The sequence below is a fragment of the Olea europaea genome, chromosome 19 (genome assembly GCF_002742605.1).
Source record: "Olea europaea var. sylvestris chromosome 19, O_europaea_v1, whole genome shotgun sequence".
Classification (NCBI taxonomy): Eukaryota; Viridiplantae; Streptophyta; class Magnoliopsida; order Lamiales; family Oleaceae; genus Olea; species Olea europaea.
The window spans coordinates 105,186-122,569 of record NC_036255.1 but is presented as its reverse complement, the minus strand read 5'-3'; positions in this window follow the sequence as shown (position 1 = coordinate 122,569).

Sequence of the window (17,384 nt, the reverse complement as noted above, 5' to 3'; positions counted from 1 at the left end):
TTCTTCAACCGGACATAATTCATAAGGAAATTAATTATTCGGCAGCCTAAACCAATGTATTTAGCTAGAATCCTGTGAACCCGGGTCTGTGCTCCGAGTCCAATTTCGCGGGCCATTGTCAATCAACCTACCAAATTTCGGCCCATTCCAGCACCGTCGCGACAAATAGCAAAATTACCCCTGGTGCGGTTTTTCTTTGTTAATTTTCTGTCCAACACTTCTTCAACTTGACATAATTAATAAGGAAATTAATTATTTGGAGGCCTAAACAAAGGAATTTGGCTAAAATGCCTTGATCCTGGGTCGGTGCCCTAGGTCCAATTTTTCGGTCCGATTCCAATCAACCTTCCAAATTTCGGTTCATTTTGACACCGTCGCGGCAAATGACAAAATTTCCCCTAGGGCGATTTTTCTTTATTAATTTTCTGTCCAACACTTCTTCAACCTGGCATAATTAATACGAAAATTAATTATTCGGAGGCCTAAACGAAGGAATTTGGCAAAAATCTCGTGATCTCATGTTTGTGCCTCGAGTCCAATTTCTCGGGCCATAACCAATCAACTTGCCAAATTTCGGCCCGTTCCGACACCGTCGCGACAAGTGACAAAATTGCCCTTGGTGTGGTTTTTGTTTTTTAAATTTCTGTCCATCATTCTTCAACATGACAAAATTAATATGGAAATTAATTATTTGGAGGCCTAAACAAAGGAATTGTGCTAAATACCCGCGATCCCGGGTCTATGCCCCTAGTCCAATTTTTGGGCCGTTTCCAATCAAGCCAAATTTTGGCACATTCTAACACCGTCGCGACAAATGGCAAAATTGCCCCTGGTGCGATTTTGCTTTGTTAATTTTATGTCCAACACTTCTTCAACCTGACATATTTAATACAAAAATTAATTATTCGAAGGCCTAAATGAAGGAATTTGGCTAAAATCCCGTGATCCCGGGTCGGTACCCCGAGTCCAATTTCTCAGTCCGATTCCAATCAACTCGCCAAATTTCGGCCCATTCTGACACCGTCACGACAAATGAAAAAATTTTCATCGGGCCGGTTTTTCTTTGTTAATTTTCTGTCCAACACTTCTTCAACCTGGCATAATTAATACGAAAATTAATTATTCGGAGGCCTAAACGAAGGAATTTGGCAAAAATCTCGTGATCTCAGGTCTGTGCCTCGAGTCCAATTTCTCGGGCCATTACCAATCAACCTGCCAAATTTCGGCCCATTCCGACACCGTCGCGACAAGTGACAAAATTGCCCTTGGTGTGGTTTTTGTTTTTTAAATTTCTGTCCATCATTCTTCAACCTGACAAAATTAATATGGAAATTAATTATTCGGAGGCCTAAACAAAGGAATTGTGCTAAATACCCGCGATCCCGGGTCTATGCCCCTAGTCCAATTTTTGGGCCGTTTCCAATCAAGCCAAATTTTGGCACATTCTGACACCGTCGCGACAAATGACAAAATTGCCCCTGGTGCGATTTTGCTTTGTTAATTTTATGTCCAACACTACTTCAACCTGACATATTTAATACAAAAATTAATTATTCAAAGGCCTAAATGAAGGAATTTGGCTAAAATCCCGTGATCCCGGGTTGGTACCCCGAGTCCAATTTCTCAGTCCGATTCCAATCAACTCGCCAAATTTCGGCCCATTCTGACACCGTCGCGACAAATGAAAAAATTTTCACTGGGGCGGTTTTTCTTTGTTAATTTTCTGTCCAACACTTCTTCAACCTGGCATGATTAATACGAAAATTAATTATTCGAAGGCCTATACGAAGGCATTTGGCAAAAATCTCGTGATCTCAGGTCTGTGCCTCGAGTCCAATTTCTCGGGCCATTACCAATCAACCTGCCAAATTTCGGCCCGTTCCGACACCGTCGCGACAAGTGACAAAATTGCCCTTAGTGTGGTTTTTGTTTTTTAAATTTCTATCCATCATTCTTCAACCTGACAAAATTAATATGGAAATTAATTATTCGGAGGCCTAAACAAAGGAATTGTGCTAAATACCCGCGATCCCGGGTCTATGCCCCTAGTCCAATTTTTGGGCCGTTTCCAATCAACCCAAATTTTGGCACATTCTGACACCGTCGCGACAAATGGCAAAATTACCCCTGGTGCGATTTTGCTTTGTTAATTTTATGTCCAACACTTCTTCAACCTGACATATTTAATACAAAAATTAATTATTCGAAGGCCTAAATGAAGGAATTTGGCTAAAATTCCGTGATCCCGGGTCGGTACCCGGAGTCCAATTTCTCAGTCCGATTCTAATCAACTCGCAAAATTTCGGCCCATTCTGACACCGTCGCAACAAATGAAAAAATTTTCACTGGGGCTGTTTTTCTTTGTTAATTTTCTGTCCAACACTTCTTCAACCTGGCATAATTAATACGAAAATTAATTATTCGGAGGCCTAAACAAAGGAATTTGGCTAAAATCTCGTGAAACCGGGTATGTGCCCCGAGTCCAATTTCTCGGGCCCTTTCCAATCAACCTGCCAAATTTCAGGCAGTTCCGACACCATCATGACAAATGGCAAAATTGCCCCTGGTGTGGTTTTTCTTTTTTAATTTTCTGTCCATCACTTCCTCAACCTGACATAATTAATAAGAAAATTAATTATTCGGAGGCCTATATGAAGGAATTTAGCTAAAATCCCGTGATCTCGGGTTGTTGCCCCGAGTCCAATTTCTCGATCCGATTCCAATCAACCTGCCAAATTTCGGCCCATTCTGACACCATCGTGACAAATGAAAAAATTTCCTCTGAGGCGATTTTTCTTTGTTAATTTTATGTCCAACCTTTCTTCAACCTAGCACAATTAATACGGATATTAATTATTCGGAGGCGTAAACGAAGGAATTTGGCTAAAATCCCATGATCCCGGGTTCGTGCCTTGAGTCCATTTTCTCGGTTCATTTCCAATCAACCTGCCAAATTTTGGCCAGTTCCGACACCGTCGCGACAAATGACAAAATTGCCCCTGGTGCAGTTTTTCTTTTTTGATTTTCTGTCCATCATTCTTCAACCTGACATAATTAATACGGAAATTAATTATTCGGAGGCCTAGACAAAGGAATTTAGCAAAAATTTCGTGATCCCGAGTCTGTGCCTCGAGTCCAATTTCTCGGGCCGTTACCAATCAACCTGCCAAATTTCGGCCCAGTCCGACACCGTAGCGACAAATGACAAAATTGCCCCTATGCGGCTTTTCTTTGTTAATTTTCTGTTCAACACTACTTCAACCTGACATAATTAATACGGAGATTAATTATTCGGAGGCCTAAAGGAAGGAATTTGGCTAAAATCCCATGAACCCGGGTCTGTGCCCTGAGTCCAATTTCTTGGGCCATTTCCAATCAACCTGCAAAATTTCTGCCCATTTCGACACCATCGCGACAAATGACAAAATTGCCCCTGGTACGATTTGCTTTATTAATTTTCTATCCAACATCTCTTCAACCTGACATAATTAATAAGGAAATTAAATATTCGGAGGCCTAAACGTAGGAATTCAGCTAAAATCCCGTGATCCCGGGTCTGTTCCCCGAGTCCAATTTCTCGGGCCGTTTCCAATCAACCTGCCAAATTTCAGCCTATTTCGACACCGTCGTGGCAAATGACAATTGCCCTTGGTGCGGTTTTGCGTTGTTAATTTTCTGTCCAACACTTCTTCAACCTGACATAATTGATACGAAAATTAATTATTCAGAGGCCTAAACGAAAGAATTTGGCTAAAATCCTGATATCTCAGGTCTTTTCCCCAAGTTCCATTTCTTAGGCCGTTTCTAATCAACCTGCCAAATTTCGGCGCATTCCGACACCGTCACGACAAATGACAAAATTGCCCTTGGTGCAATTTTTCTTTGTTAATTTTTTGTCCAACACTTCTTCAACCAGACATAATTCATAAGGAAATTAATTATTCGACGGCCTAAACGAAGGTATTTGGCTAGAATCCTGTGATCCCGGGTCTGTGCCCCGAGTCCAATTTCGCGGGCCGTTGCCAATCAACCTGCCAAATTTCGGCCCATTCCAACACCGTCGCGATAAATGGCAAAATTGCCCCTGTGCGATTTTTCTTTGTTAATTTTCTGTCCAAAACTTCTTCAACCTGACATAATTAATAAGGAAATTAATTATTCGGAGGCCTAAACAAAGGAATTTGGCTAAAATGCCTTGATCTCGGGTCGGCGCCCCGAGTCCAATTTCTCGGTCTGATTCCAATCAACCTGCCACTTTTCGGCCCATTTTGACACCATCGCGACAAATGACAAAATTTCTCCTGGGACAGTTTTTCTTTGTTATTTTTCTGTCCAACACTTCTTCAACCTGGTATAATTAATACGAAAATTAATTATTCGGAGGCCTAAATGAAGGAATTTGGCTAAAATCTCGTGATCCCGGGTCTGTGCCTCGAGTCCAATTTCTCCGGCCGTTACCAATCAACTGCCAAATTTCGGCTCGTTCCGACACTATGGCAACAAATGATAAAATTGCCCTTGGTGCGGTTTTTCTTTTCTAATTTTCTGTCCATCATTCTTCAACCTGACATAATTAATACGGAAATTAATTATTCGGAGGCCTAAACAAAGGAGTTTGGCTAAAATCTAGCGATCCCGAGTCTGTGCCTCGAGTCCAATTTCTCGGGCCGTTTCTCGTCAACCTACCAAATTTTTGCCCATTCCGACACCGTCGTGACAAATGACAGAATTGCCCTTGGTGCGATTTTACTTTGTTAATTTGCTGTCCAACACTTCTTCAACCTGACATAATTAATACGGAAATTAATTATTCGGAGGCCTAAACGAAGGAATTTGGCTAAAATTCCATGGTCTCGGGTCTTTGCCCCGAGTCCAATTTCTCTGTGTAGAACCCCAAATAATTCTAGACACGTTAGTAGCACTAAGACATGAATATTGGATGACTAAAGTATACTTCAGATATTTAGTCTTATTTGAGACCCATTTTCGACATAGGAAAATTCGATTTGGGAAATGATAACTAAATAAAAGTTGTAGCTCTTTGAGTTAGCTTTCCAACGCACTTTGAATTATCTCAATCAGATATCGGGAGAAGAAGTTATGATAGAAACACTGAAGGCTATGCAGTGTCAACCGGACTACAATCGGTCTACCGAAACTGCCTGAAATGAAAATTCTCGTTTTTCTCTAGAATTTAAATATTTATTTTCATCAATTATTTTCTCAAAGGGCCACCCACGTTTTTGGCAATAAAAACCCCTCTAAATTGAAGCATTTAACCTCAAACTTAAATGGCACCCATGTTTTCTCTCTTAAATGAAATTTGACCCTTGATTTGCTTTAAGTTATGGGATATTTACCTATAAATAGAGACCTCATTTCACTCATTTTTCTCACACCAAAAGCAAGAGCTTTTACATACTAAAGAAAGAGTTTCTAAGAGAGAAAAAGAGAGGAAGGAAAACTATTTTTCTTAGAAGTTTAAGAAGTGTTTTCAAGCATCAATTCTCAACGGTTTTCAAACATCCAAGGAGTGCATTTCTTTCAACGTCCAAGTTTCATCGAAGTTTTCAATCCAAGTTTTCAAAGTCTCAAAAGCATCAATCAAGGTAGGTAGAGGTGCAATGTGTTTAATCGTGTTAAGTTATAAGTTTCGATTCATGTTAATGTTTGTATGTCAAATGGTACTCCGGAGAAATGTCCTTATGTCAAATGGTGCCCTCAGGTACGGCATATCCCTTCACGTCAAATGGTGCCTCCGGGTATGGCATGTATGAAAAGTTATAAAGTTAATGTTTTGAAATGTATAGCTTGATCACGAATGCACCTATGACACCTATTGAGTTTTTCAACTCACGGGTTTAATCACATCTTTACAGATTGAAGGAATTCTACCTCGGGCATGGATGAAGGAGAAGATGGAGAGTGATGCAACGAGCCCATGGAAATCCGGTGAATAAGTGATTTGGATTTATTTTTATGAAATGTTTTCCAATGTTATTTCTTTAAAGTTTTGAATAACGCGGAATGCGAGAACAAGTTATGTTTTCTTCAAATAAATTACATTTTGTTGTTTTGAAAAATGATTCAGTGTTTTTATTTAAAATTTTTGAAGTATTGTTATTTAAATTATTATCCAAAGATGTAAGCTTCCGCTAAAACGTATACACTTGTTACTAAACCACGGTTAAGCTAAGTAAAGTAAATAGCGTTCTGATCCCACTAAGGGTCGGGGCGTTACACTCGGGCCGTTTCCAATCAACCTGCCAAATTTCGGCCCTTTCCGACACCGTCGCGACTAATGACAAAAATGCCTTTGGTGTAGTTTTGCATTGTTAATTTTCTGTCCAACACTTCTTCAACTAGAAATAATTAATACCAAAATTAATTATTCGGAGGCCTAAACGAAGGAATTTAGCTAAAATCCTGAGATCTCGGGTCTTTGCCCCGAGTCCAATTTCTCAGGCCGCTTCTAATCAAACTGCCAAATTTCGGCCCATTCTGACACCGTCATGACAAATGACAAAATTGCCCCTGTACGTTTTTTCGCTGTTAATTTTTTGTCCGACACTTCTTCAACCCAAAATAATTATAATTAATAAGAAAATTAATTATATGGAGGCCTAAACGAAGGAATTTAGCTAAAATCTCGAGGTCTCGGGTCTTTGACCCAAGTCCAATTTCTGGGGCAGTTTCCAATCAACTAGCCAAATTTCAGCCCATTCTGACACCGTCGCGACAAATGACAAAATTACCCCTAGTGCGGCTTTGCTTTGTTAATTTTCTGTCCAACACTTCTTCAACTTGACATAATTAATATGGAAACTAATTATTCAGAGGCCTAAACGAAGAAATTTGGCTAAAATCCCGTGATCCCGGGTCTGTGCCCCGAGTCCAATTTCTCGGGCCGTTTCCAATCAATCTGCCAAATTTCGGTCCATTCCGACATCGTCGCGACAAATGACAAAATTGCCGCTGGTACAATTTTGCATTGTTAATTTTCTGTCCAACACTTCTTCAACCTGACATAATTAACGCGAAAATTAATTATTTGGAGGCCTACATGAAGGAATTTGGCTAAATTCCCGAGATCTCGAGTCTTTGTCCCGTGTCCAATTTCGCGGGCCATTTCCAATCAACCAGCCAAATTTCGGCACATTCCAACAACGTTGTGACAAATGAAAAAATTTGCCCCTGGTGCTGTTTTTCTTTCTTAATTTCTGTCCAACACTTCTTCAACCTAACATAATTAATACAGAAATTAATTATTCGGAGGCCTAAACGAAGGAATTTGGATAAAATCCCGTGATCCCGGGTGTTTCTCCCGAGTCCAATTTCGCGGGTTGTTTCCAATCAACCAGCCAAATTTGGGCCCATTCCAACAACGTTGTGATAAATGAAAAAATTGCCCTTGGTGCTATTTTTCTTTGTTAATTTATGTCCAACACTTCTTCAACTTGACATAATTAATACGGAAATTAATTATTCGGAGGCCTAAACGAAGGAATTTGGCTAAAATCCCGTGATCCTGGGTCTGTGCCCCGAGTCAAATTTCTCGGGCTGTTTCCAATCAACCTACCAAATTTCGGCCCGTTCCGACACAGTCGTGACAAATGATAAAATTGACCCTGGTGCGGATTTGCTTTGTTAATTTTCTGCCCAACTCTTCTTCAACCTTACATAATTTATATGAAAATTAATTATTTGGAGGCCTTAACAATGGAATTTGGCTAAAATCCTGTGATCCTGGGTCTGCGCCCCGAGGCCCAATTTCTCGGGCTGTTTCCAATCAACCTGCCAAATTTCGGCCCATTCGAACACCATCGCGACAAATGACAAAATTACCCTTGGTGCGATTTTGTGTTGTTAATTTTCTGTGTAACACTTCTTCAACTTGACATAATTAATGCGGAAATTAATTATTTGGAGGCCTAAACAAAGGAATTTGGCTAAAATTCTAAGATCTCAGGTCTCTCCCCAGTCCAATTTCGCGGGCCGTTTCCAATCATCCTTCCAAATTTTGGCCCATTTCGACACCGTCGCGACGAATGAAAAAATTGTCCCTGGTGCTATTTTCCTTTGTTAATTTTCTGTCCAACGCTTCTTTAACCTGCCAAAATTAATACGAAAATTAATTGTTCAGAGGCCTAAACGAAGGAATTTGGCTAAAATCCCGTGATCTCGGGTCAACGCCCCAAGTCCAATTTCTAAGGCCATTTCCAATCACCCTACCAAATTTCAGCCCATTCCGACACCGTCACGACAAATGACAAAATTTCCCCCGGGGTGGTTTTTCTTTGTTAATTTTCTATCCAACACTTCTTAAACTTGGCAGAATTAATACGAAAATTAATTATTCGGAAGCCTAAACGAAGGAATTTGGCTAAAATCCCGTGATCCTGGGTGTGTGCCCTGAGTCCAATTTCTCGGGCTGTTTCCAATCAACCTACCGAATTTCTGCCCATTCCGACAGCGCCGCGACAAATGACAAAATTGCCCCTGGTGCGATTTTTCTTTTTTAATTTTATGTCTATCATTCTTCAACCTAACATAATTAATAAGGAAATTAATTATTCGGAGGCCTAAATAAAGGAATTTGGGTAAAATCCCATGATCCCGGTTCTGTTCCCCGAGTCCAATTTCTCCGATCGTTTCCAATCAACCAGCCAAATTTCGACCCATTCCGACACCGTCGCGACAAATGACAAAATTTCACCTGGGGTGATTTTTCTTTCTTAATTTTCTGTCAAACACTTATTCAACCTGGCATAATTAATACGAAAATTAATTATTCAAAGGTCTAAACGAAAGAATTTGGCTAAAATCCCATGATCCCGGGTCTGTGCCCCGAGTCCAATTTCTCGGGCCTTTTCCAATCAACCTGCCAAATTTTGGCCTGATCCGACACCGTCACGACAAATGACAAAATTGGCCCGAGTGCGGTTTTATGTTATTAATTTTCTGTCCAACACTTCTTCAACCTGACATAATTAATACGAAAATTAATTATTCGAAGGCCTAAACGAAGGAATTTCGCTAAAATCCCGATATCTCGGGCTATGTCCCGAATCCAATTTCTCGGGCCGTTTCCTATGAACCTACCAAATTTCGGCCCATTACGACAACGTCGCGACAAATGACAAAATTACCCTGGTGCGACTTTTCCTTGTTAATTTTCTATCCAACACTTCTTCAATCTTACATAATTAATACAGAAATTAATTATACGGAGGCTTACATGAAGGAATTTCGCTAAAATCCCGTGATCTCGGGTCTGTGCCCCAAGTCCAATTTTTCGGGCCGTTTTCAATCAAACTGCCAAATTTCGGCCCATTACGATAACGTTGCAACAAATGAAAAAATTGCCCCTGATGCGATTTTTCTTTGTTAATTTTCTGTCCAACACTTCTTCAACCTTACATAATTAATACAGAAATTAATTATTCGAAGGCCTAAATGAAGGAATTTCGCTAAAATCCCGTGATCTCGGATCTGTACCCCGAGTCCAATTTCTCGGGCCATTTCCAATCAATCTGCCAAATTTTGGCCCATTACGACAACGTCGCGACAAATGACAAAAATGCCCCTGGTGCAATTTTTCTATGTTAATTTTCTATCCAACACTTCTTCAACCTTATATAATTAATACAGAAATTAATTATTCAGAGGCCTAAATGAAGGAATTTTGCTAAAATCCCGTGATCTCGGATCTGTACCCCGAGTCCAATTTCTTGGGCCATTTCCAATCAATCTGCCAAATTTTGGCCCATTACGACAACGTCGCGAAAAATGACAAAATTGCCCCTGGTGCGATTTTTCTTTGTTAATTTTCTATCCAACACTGAAGGACTTTCGCTAAAATCCCATGATCGTCTGTGCCCCGAGTCCAATTTCTCGGGCTGTTTCTAATCAACCTTTCAAATTTCGGCCCATTCCGACACCATCGTGACAAATGACAAAATTGCCCCTGGTGCAATTTTGCATTGTTAATTTTTTGTCCAACACTTCTTCAACCTGACATAACTAATGCGAAAATTAATTTTTTGGAGGCCTAAATGAAGGAATTTGGCTAAACCCCTGTGATCTCGGGTCTATGCTTAGGCCATTTCCAATCAACCTGCCAAATTTCGGCCAACTCCGACACCATCGCGACAAATGACAAAATTTCCCCTGGACAGTTTTTTTTGTTAATTTTCTATCCAACATTTCTTAAACCTGGCATAATTAATACGAAAATTAATTATTCGGAGGCCTAAACGAAGGAATTTTGCTAAAATCCCATGATCTCGGGTCTATGCCTCGAGTCCAATTTCTTAGGCCATTTCCAATCAACCTGCCAAATTTTGGCCCACTTCGACACCGTCGCGACAAATGACAAAATTTCCCATGGGGCAGTTTTTCTTTGTTAATTTTCTTTCCAACATTTCTTAAACCTAGCATAATTAATAAGGAAATTAATTATTCCGAGGCCTAAATGAAGGAATTTGGCTAAAATCCTGTGACTCCGGGTTTGAGCCTCGAGTCCAATTTCTCGGGCCTTTTCCAATCAACCTGTCAAATTTCGGCCCATTCCGACAACGTCGTGACAAATGACGAAATTGCCCCTGGTGCGGTTTTTCTTTTTTAATTTTTTGTCCATCATTCTTCAACCTGACGTACTTAATACGGAAATTAATTATTCGGGGGCTTAAACTAAGGAATTTGGCTAAAACTCCATGATCCCGGTTCTGTTCCCCGAGTCTAATTTCTCGGGCCGTTTCCAATCAACCTGCCAAATTTCGACCCATTCTGACACCGTCGTGACAAATGACAAAATTTCCCCCTGGAGCGATTTTTCTTTGTTAATTCTCTATCCAACACTTCTTAAACCTGGCATAATTAATACGGAAATTAATTATTCGGAGGCCTAAATGAAGGAATTTAGCTAAAATCTCATGATCTTGGGTCTGTGCGCCTAGTCCAATTTCTTGGGCCGTTTCCAATCAACCTGCCAAATTTTGGCCCGGTCCGACAACGTTATGACAATTGACAAAATTGCCCCTAGTGCAGTGTTTTTTTTTAGTTTTCTGTCCATCATTCTTCAACCTGACATAATTAATACGGAAATTAATTATTCGGAGGCCTAAACAAAGGAATTTGGCGAAAATCCCATGATCCTGGGTCTGTGCCTCGAGTCCAATTACTCGGACCGTTTCAAATCAACCTACAAAATTTCGGCCCATTCTGACACCGTCGTGACAAATGACAAAATTGTCCCTGTTGCGATTTTGCTTTGTCAATTTTTTGTCCAACACTTCTTCAACCCGACATAATTCATATGGAAATTAATTATTCGGAGGCCTAAACGAAGGAATTTAGCTAAAATCTCGAGGTCTTGGGTCTTTGACCCGAGTACAATTTCTGGGGTAGTTTCCAATTAACGAGCTGAATTTTGGCCCATTCCGATACCGTCGCGACAAATGACAAAATTGCCCCAAGTGCGGTTTTACTTTGTTAATTTTCTGTCCAACACTTTTTCAACCTGACATAATTAATATGGAAACTAATTATTCAGAGGCCTAAACGAAGGAATTTGGCTAAAATCCTGCGATCCCGAGTCTGTGCCGCGAGTCCAATTTCTGGGGCTGTTTCCAATCAACCTACCAAATTTCGGCCCATTTCGACACCGTCGCGACAAATGACAAAATTGCTGCTGGTGCAATTTTACATTGTTAATTTTCTGTCCAACACTTCTTCAACCCGACATAATTAAAGCAAAAATTAATTAATCGGAGACCTACACGAAGGAATTTGGCTAAAATCCCGAGATCTCGGGTCTTTATCCCGAGTCCAATTTTGCGAGCCGTTTCCAATCAACCAGCCAAATTTTGGCCCATTCCAACAACGTTGCGACAAATGAAAAAATTGCCCCTGGTGCTGTTTTTCTTTGGTAATTTTTGTCCAACACTTCTTCAACCTGTTCCTAGGTTCATGCCCCGAGTCCAATTTCACGGGTCGTTTCCAATCAACCAGCCAAATTTTGGCCCATTCCAACAACGTTGCGACAAATGAAAAAATTGCCCCTGGTGCTGTTTTTCTTTGGTAATTTTTGTCCAACACTTCTTCAACCTGATATAATTAATACAGAAATTAATTATTCGGAGGCCTAAACGAAGAAATTTGGCTAAAATCCCATGGTCCAGGGTCTGTGCACTGAGTCAAATTTCTCGAGCTGTTTCCAACCAACCTGCCAAATTTCGGCCCATTTCGACAACGTCGTGACAAATGACAAAATTGCCCCTGGTGCGGTTTTGCTTTGTTAATTTTCTGCCCAACACTTCTTTAACCTGACATAATTAATACAGAAATTAATTATTCAGAGGCTTGAATGAAGGAATTTGGCTAAAATCCCGTGATCCCAGATCTGTGCCCCGAGGTCCAATTTCTCGGGCCATTTACAATCAACCTGCCAAATTTCAGCCCATTCGGACACCGTCGCGTCAAATGACAAAAGTACCCCTGGTGCAGTTTTGCGTTGTTAATTTTCTATGTAACACTTCTTCAACCTGACATAATTAATGCCGAAATTAATTATTTGGAGGCCTAAACAAAGGAATTTGGCTAAAATTCCGAGATCTCGGGTCTTTGCCCCTAGTCCAATTTCACGGGCCATTTCCAATCATCCTTCCAAAATTTGGCCCATTTCGACACCGTCATGACGAATGACAAAATTTTCCCTGGTGCTATTTTTCTTTGTTAATTTTCTGTCCAACGCTTCTTCAACCTAACATAATTAATACGAAAATTAATTATTCGGAGGCCTGAACGAAGGAATTTAGTTAAAATCCCGTTATCCCGGATCTGTGCCTCGAGGTCCAATTTCTCGGGCCGTTTCTAATCAACCTACCAAATTTTGGGGCATTCTGACTCCGTCGTGACAAATGACAAAATTTTCCCTAGGGCGGTTTTTCTTTGTTAATTTTCTGTCCCGCACTACTTAAACCTGACATAATTAATACAAAAATTAATTATTCGGAGGCCTTAACGAAGGAATTTGGCTATAATCCTGTGACCCCGGGTCTGTGCCCCGAGTCCAATTTCTCAGGCCGTTTCCAATCATCCTGCCAAATTTCAGCCCCCGTTCCGACAGCGTCGCGACAAATGACAAAATTGCCCCTTGTGCGGTTTTTCTTTTTTAATTTTCTGTCCATCATTCTTCAACCTGACATAATTTATATGAAAATTAATTATTCGGAGGCCTAAACAAAGGAATTTGGCTAAAATCCCACGATCCTGGTTCTGTTCCCCGAGTACAATTTCTCGGGCCATTTCCAATCAACCTGCCAAATTTCAACCCATTATGACACTGTCGCGACAAATGACAAAATTTCCCCTGGACGATTTTTCTTTGTTAATTTTCTGTCCAACACTTCTTCAACCTGGCATAATTAATACGGAAATTAATTATTCGGAGGCCTAAATGAAGGAATTTGGCTAAAATCCCATGATCCCGGGTCTGTGCCCCGAGTCCAATTTCTCGGGCCGTTTCTAATCAACCCGCCAAATTTCGACCCTATTCGACACCTTCGCGACAATCGACAAAATTGCCCCTGGTGCAGTTTTTCTTTTTTAATTTTTTATCCATCATTCTTCGACCTGACATAATTAATACTGAAATTAATTATTCAGAGGCCTAAACAAAGGAATTTGACTAAAATCCCATGATCATGGGTCTGTGCCTCGAGTCCAATTTCTCGGGCCGTTTCCAATCAACCTGCCAAATTTCAACCCATTCCGACATCGTCGTGACAAATGACAAAATTGCCCATAGTGCGATTTTACGTTGTTAATTTTCTGTCTAAAACATCTTCAACCTGACATAATTAATTCAGAAATTAATTATTCGGAGGTCTAAACGAAGGAATTTGGCTAAAATCCCATGATCCTGGGTCTGTGCCCCGAGTCCGATTTCTCGGGCCGTTTCCAATCAACCTGCCAAATTTCGGCCCATTCCGACACCGTCGTAACAAATGACAAAATTGCCCCAGGTGCAATTTTGCATTGTTAATTTTCTATCCAACACTTCTTCAACCTGATATAATTAATACGAGAATTAATTATTCGGAGGCCTAAACGAAGGAATTTGGCTAAAATCCTGGGATCTCAAGTCTTTGCCCCAAGTCCAATTTCTCGGGCCGTTTTCAATCAACCTGCCAAATTTCGGACCATTCTGACACCGTCGCGACAAATGAAAAAATTGCCCCTGGTGCAATTTTGCATTGTTAATTTTCTATCCAACACTTCTTCAACCCGACATAATTAATACGAAAATTAATTATTCGGAGGCCTAAACGAAGGAATTTGGCTAAAATCCTGGGATCTCAGGTCTTTGCCCCAAGTCCAATTTCTCGGGCAGTTTCCAATCAACCTGCCAAATTTCGGCCCATTCTAACACCTTCGCGACAAATAAAAAAATTGCCCCTGGTGCAATTTTGCATTGTTAATTTTCTATCCAACACTTCTTCAACCTGACATAATTAATGCGAAAATTAATTATTCGGAGGCCTACACAAAGGAATTTTGGCTAAAATCCCGAAATCTCGAGTCTTTGTCCCGAGTCCAATTTCGCGGGACGTTTCCAATCAACCTTCCAAATTTTAGCCCATTCCAACACCGTCGCGACAAATGACAAAATTGCCCCTGGTGCTTTTTTCTTTGTTAATTTCTGTCCAACACTTCTTTAACTTGACATAATTAATACGAAAATTAATTATTCGGAGTCCTAAACGAAGGAATTTGGCTAAAATCCCATGATCCCGGGTCTGTGCCCCGAGTCAAAATTCTCGAGCCGTTTCCAATCAACCTACCAAATTTCGGCCCATTCCGACACAGTCGTGACAAATGACAAAATTGTCCCTGTTGCGATTTTGCTTTGTTAATTTTCTGCCCAACACTTCTTCAACCTGACATAATTAATACGAAAATTATTTATTCGGAGGCCTGAACGAAGGAATTTGGCTAAAGTCCCGTGATCTCGGGTCTGTGCCTCGAGTCAAAATTCTCGGACCGTTTCCAATCAACCTACCAAATTTCGGCCCATTCTGACACCGTTGTAAGAAATGACAAAATTGTCCCTGGTGAGATTTTACTTTGTTAATTTTCTGCCCAACACTTTTTCAACCTGACATAACTAATATGAAAATTATTTATTCGGAGGCCTGAACGAAGGAATTTGGCTGAAATCCCATGATCCCGGGTCTGTGCCCCGAGGTCCAATTTCTTGGGCCATTTCCAATCAACCTGCCAAATTTTGGCCCATTCGAACACCGTCACGACAAATGACAAAATTACCCCTGGTGCGGCTTTGCGTTGTTAATTTTTTGTGTAACACTTCTTCAACCTGACATAATTAATACAGAAATTAATTATTTTTATGCCTAAACAAAGGAATTTGGCTAAAATTCTGAGATCTCGGGTCTTTGCCCCGAGTCCAATTTCGCGGGCCGTTTCCAATCATCCTTCCAAATTTTGTACCATTTCGACACCGTCGCGACGAATGACAAAATTGTCCCTGGTGTTGTTTTTCTTTGTTAATTTTTTGTCCAATGCTTCTTCAGCCTAACATAATTAACGCGAAAATTAATTATTCGGAGGCCTACACGAAGGAATTTGTCTAAAATCCCGTGATCTCGGGTCTTTGCCCAGCGTCCAATTTCTCAGGCCGTTTCCAATCAATCTGCCAAATTTCAGCCCATTCCGACACCATCACGACAAATGACAAAATTTTCCCTAGGGCGGTTTTTCTTTGTTAATTTTCTATCCAACACTTCTTAAACCTGGCATAATTAATACGGAAATTACTTATTCGGAGGCCTAAACGAAGGAATTTGGCTAAAATCCCGTTACCCCGGGTCTGTACCCCGAGTCCAATTTCTCGAGTCGTTTTCAGTCAACCTGCCAAATTTCGGCCCGTTCTGACACCGTCGCGACAAATGAGAAAATTGCCCCTAGAGCGGTTTTTCTTTTTTAGTTTTCTGTCCATCATTCTTCAACCTGACATAATTAATACGGGAATTAATTATTCAGAGGCCTAAACAAAGGAATTTGGCTAAAATCCCATGATCCCGGTTCTGTACCCCGAGTCCAATTTCTCGGGCCATTTCTAATTAACTTGCCAAATTTCAACCCATTCCGACACCTTCATGACAAATGAAAAAATTTCCCTTGGGGCGATTTTTCTTGGTTAATTTTATGTCCAACACTTCTTCAACCAGGCATAATTAATACGAAAATTAATTATTTGGAGGCCTAAACAAAGGAATTTGCCTAAAATCCCATGATCTCGGGTCTATACCCCGAGTCCAATTTCTCGGGCTGTTTACAATCAACCAGCCAAATTTCGGCCCGGTCTGACACCGTCTGGACAAATGACAAAATTGTCCCTGGTGCGATTTTGCTTTGATAAATTTCTGTACAACACTTCTTCAACCTGACATAATTAATATGAAAATTAATTATTCAGAGGCCTAAACGAAGGAATTTTGCTAAAATCATGTGATCCTGAGTCTGTGCCCCGAGTCCAATTTCTCGGGCAGTTTCCAATCAACCTGCCAAATTTCGGCCCATTCTGACACCGTCGCGACAAATGATAAAATTGCCCCTGGTGCGGTTTTAAGTTGTTAATTTTACTATCCAACACATCTTCAACCTGACATAATTAATTCGAAAATTAATTATTGGGAGGCCTAAATGAAGGAATTTGGCTAAAATCCCGTAATCTCGGGTCTGTGCCTCGAGTCCAATTTCTCGAGCAGTTTCCAATCAACCTGCCAAATTTCGACACATTTCGACACCATCGCGACAAATGAAAAAATTGCCCCTGGTGCTTTTTTTCTTTGTTAATGTTCTGTCGAACACTTCTTCAACCTGACATAATTAATACGAAAATAACTTATTCGGAGGCCTAAACGAAGGAGTTTGGCTAAAATCCCGTGATCCCGAGTCTTTTCCCCGAGTCGAATTTCTCGGGCCGTTTCCAAACAACCTTCCAAATTTTAGCCCATTCCAACACCATCGCGACAAATGACAAAATTGCCCCTGGTGCGGTTTTGCGTTGTTAATTTTCTATCCGACACTTCTTCAACCTGACATAATTAATATGGAAATTAATTATTCAGAGGCCTAAACGAAGGACTTTGGCTAAAATCCTGGGATCTCGGGTCTTTGCCCCGAGTCCAATTTTTCGGGCCATTTCCAATCAACCTGCCAAATTTCGACCCATTCCGACACCGTCACGACAAATGACAAAATTTCCTCTGGGCGATTTTTCTTTGTTAATTTTATGTCCAACACTTCTTCAACCTGGCATAATTAATACGGAAATTAATTATTCAGAGGCCTAAACG